The sequence below is a fragment of the Miniopterus schreibersii genome (assembly GCF_964146895.1).
Source record: "Miniopterus schreibersii genome assembly, chromosome: 13".
NCBI lineage: Eukaryota > Metazoa > Chordata > Mammalia > Chiroptera > Miniopteridae > Miniopterus > Miniopterus schreibersii.
This window is the reverse complement of record NC_138113.1, coordinates 39,085,407-39,089,543: the sequence shown is the minus strand read 5'-3', so window position 1 is coordinate 39,089,543 and position 4,137 is coordinate 39,085,407.

Below are 4,137 nucleotides of genomic sequence, written 5' to 3'. Positions count from 1 at the left end.
AGTCTCTTGGTTTTATTTTGATTGCAAGTAACAAAAATGCAACTCTCATCAGTTTAGGCAGAAATAGGAATGACTGATTAGTTCATAGACACTAAAAGAGGGCTGGACAACCAACTGAGTTAGAGCTGAGGTGTAGTTAGCCAGGCTCCGTCTAATCCATCTCTGCTTTTGTGGAGCTTCTGGTAAGATTCTGGCTCCTGACATGCCTGGAGGTATGGCTTCCACATTAGAGCAGAACCTACTGCTGTACTCTCCCTGACCCAAAGGGCAAAAACTCCCAAGAAATGGAATTGGCCTTATTTGAGGGGGTGGGGTGTGTGTGTGTGTGTGTGTGTAGGGGGCTGAGCATTTTTGGTAAAGTGCAGAGCTATGCCCCTAAAAGCAAGATAGGTAGGCAAATTAACTTGTCTAGCCTGTATGAATGAGGGGCTAGCTTTGGTGGAGAGTTCCCAAGTGTTTTAAATATTGCAGGAAATCCTTCAGGAGAATCCAGGGAGGTCCACAGAGAACTCAGAACTTGCACTAGGCTTTAAAGAGAGGAGAGGTGGGTGGGTATGGAGAATAGGAGAAATTAAAACTAGGTGAGGCAGAGAGCAGTCAGTCCTGCCTGAAAACACGGTAGCTGGCCCATTCTGAGAAATCTTTCGGCCTGGTAACTTTGAGGACATTGATCACAGCATTTTGACCAAGACAGACCTGTGAGTGACAGGCAAATGCCTGGGTCTAGCAATACTTGACTGACTCAGGAGAACCACAGGGGCCATAAAACACATGGCTAAGACAAATAATCCACCCAAAGATGCCCCCACCAAGTGCTAAGGTCTTCACCCAGGACCACCTCAGCCCATCAAAATCTGGAATGGGGTTCAGAATTACATTGGCCCTTTTTTCTAACTTGACACCCTTTCTAAGAAACCAGGAGTACCAGTAGGACCTCTGTATCCACTTCCAGTGTCCAGACACCTCTGGGACACCATCAGCAGTGACCTCATTTCAGACTCACCCCACACTCTACCAGAGTGGTCCTAGGTATTCCCACCAGAACAGTGCTCTTCAAACCCTGCACTCACATGCTTCCCAGCCCATATACACTCCCTTGTGTACTATCCATTTGCACAAATCTTTCATTAGTCATTGGAATCTGCCATCTGTACATGCTGCCCATCTGCTGCCTTTCTACACTGCAGCCCCCATTTATATTCTGGAGTGAACAGCTCAAAATCTCCCATGTCCCCACAGCCACCTGTCTACTGTACAGACTTATCATCCTCAGATTGAGTGTATTAAGGGGTCTGAGAAGGATGATGCCTTAACTGCTCCTCTAGGCAACATAGCTAGGCGCCTAACATTGTGGGCATTATGAGAACTTGCTGCTCCTCCACCCAGAACATTTTGGTTCTAACCTATCATGTTCCTGTGTCTTATCAGAACTGCTGTCATTTCAACAGCTTGGTAGTATTTAGAGGAGTGATAGACCACTAGGAGACCTCCAGAAAATCTGACTCCAAGAACTACCCACCTAAGCGAAGGTCTGTAGGCCTGCCACCTGGCTCTCTCGAGGTACCATATGTCATCAGCCCTATGCCTTCTGGGCCCAACAATTCCCAGTCACATAAGTCCACCCCATCTTTCACTGATTCCTGTTATGTCTGGGCTGCCAGTAACCTGCCCTTCCCTCCAGCCCACATGTGCATACACACACATCACACACACTCCAGCCCTCAGCCACTTCCAGATTGCAACCTGTGTATGTCATAGGAGAACCAGGCACTGACAAAACAGAAAGCACCCAGAACTTGCCCTCCACTAGAACTCAGGGAAGGCCCACTCTTATCTACTAAAGGAGAGGAAATAAGCAGTGGCTGCCTTCCTCTAGTCCTTTGAGTGAACTGGACCCTCTCAAGCATAAGTCACAGACAACACAAAAAAGTCAACCGCAGAGAACAGCCCTTGTATTTATTTTTTTGTGAATTTTCCCAACATGGACCTGCTTACCCTAGCCTATTTCTTTTTTCTTTTTCTTTTTTTGTCTCCCAGATTCTGATTTCCTGATTTTTCTCCTTTGAATCTTGTATTTTCTGATACTCCTTATTTGATATTCTTGTTAAACCTTTCAGACCTTGTTCCCTGTCTGCCTGCCCTCCCATCATACAGATCTGGAAGCTCCCTTCACATCTTTCTATTGTCCCACCTGCCTCACTAAGGGAGTAGAATGACTTGTTTTTACAAGTGCTTTAATGTGCATAGGAATCACCCAGGATCTAGACAGAATGCATATTCTGATTCAGAAGACTCTCCATCTGTATCAAGCTGGATGCAGAAAGTGCTGCACTGCAGAGCTGCTGCTGAACTAGACTGCACTTTGAGTAGCAAGACTTAATGCCTAACCTGGTATTGTGACTTGCACCTTTCACTGCCACTAAGGGGGGCAGTGCTAAAGGTCAATGACAGCAAATAGTGGCCCTTACATGTAGCTAGGGCACTAAGTAGCACATAGCCATGTGTTTCAAGGCAGTGTGTTAGTGCGAGTTGCTTTATGGGATGCTCCCACAAAGTTGCTCTTACTAATGGAGGCACTCGTCTTGCTCCCCAGATCTAGTTCCAGTTGGACAGCTTAGAAAGTGGGTATTGTAACCATATGCATTCCCAGTTTTTCCACCTTCTCCCCCAGCACCACATTTTCCACTGTTCTCCCCACACATCATCTTTTTAAAAAATAAATTTTAACACTTTTAATATATCTTTATTGATTTCAGAGACAGGAAGGGAGAGGGAGAGAGAAACCAGTGATGAGAGAGTAGTCATTAATTGGCTGCCTCCTACAGGCCCCGACTGGGGAATCCAGCCCACAACCGGGCATGTGCCCTGACCAGCAATCGCAACTGCAGAGCCACCCGCCGGGCCCCACACACCATCTTAAGGTTCAGATTTTAAGCCCTGGGTTCACCTCCCCCCCCCCCCAAAATCTGCTTATTAACCCTCTGAAGCCGTTTTCTCACTTGGATCATGTAACTAGAACAGTGTGTCCTGTTAATAGCCATTACCCTTTCACCAATTGTTTGCACTTCTTCCTCTCTACCCTGTTTTTCTAACTTCGCCTCGAGGCTCTAACGGTGCTTTGTCCCTCCTTGAGAATTTTTGAACCTAATGCCACTTACACAACAAGATCACAATTTTAACGTAAAAAAAAAGGCTGTAAGTGAACATGAAAGGGAGCGGTGCTGGCTGGTATTCATTTTCTGCATTTCCCCAAATTTTGTATAATGAACACAATTTGATGTTTGGGAAAAGGCAAGGTTACAGCCACAAAGGAAGGGGCATAGAAATCAAGCTTCCGCACTCCACTGAAAGGAGGAAGAGAAAGACGCGGAGCGCCGCGGGAGGGAACTGGTCACGCGGCTGTCTCCCCTCGCCTCCGCGAGATGACGTCAGTCACGTTCTCTCGCCGCCGCCGCCGCCGCTTCCGGCCGGTAAGACCGCTCTTCTTCCACCAGGCGGCGCCGCAAAACGTTCCGTTGCCTCGGCCTCCAGCGCAGCCGCACTGGTTCCCCAGGACACGTAACCACCTTCGCGTCTTTTCTGGAGAGCGCGGGAAGGCGAGTGCTAGAGGGTGGTGACGACACTGGGGTTCCCCGCGCGGCTCGCGGGGAGGGGCCGCGTACGTGGCGCACGCTCCGGGGAGGGGGAGGGGAAGCAAGGGGGGAGGGGTGGGGTGGTGTGGAGCGCAGGACCCCGCCAGGACTGACCCGGCCGCGCCCGCTCCAGCACCCGCCTCGTGACTGTGGGGCCGAGCCTGGACCCAGCTGCGGGAAAGGTGCTGACGAGGCGGGTCTCGGCGGGGAGGGGCGCCGGCGGCCATGCGCGAGGCTCTCCCGAGGTCGTTTGCCGGCCGCGTCGCCCCCAGGCGTGCCTTTAGACCCGCTTTTAGGCCGGGCACCGACTTGTGGCGCCCTCGGCGGCCGGACCAATCCTGGAATCTAACCCGCGGACCCATTTGGGCAGCGGAGCGGACTCGGGGCACGTTGGGCCCGCGCAGCGCAGCGCACCCCAAACTCCGAACCTCGCGGCTCTGCGGGCGGAGTCGCTACCCTCCCCGGCTCAGGCCCCGCCCCGGCGCGGCGCACGTAGGTCTCCGCC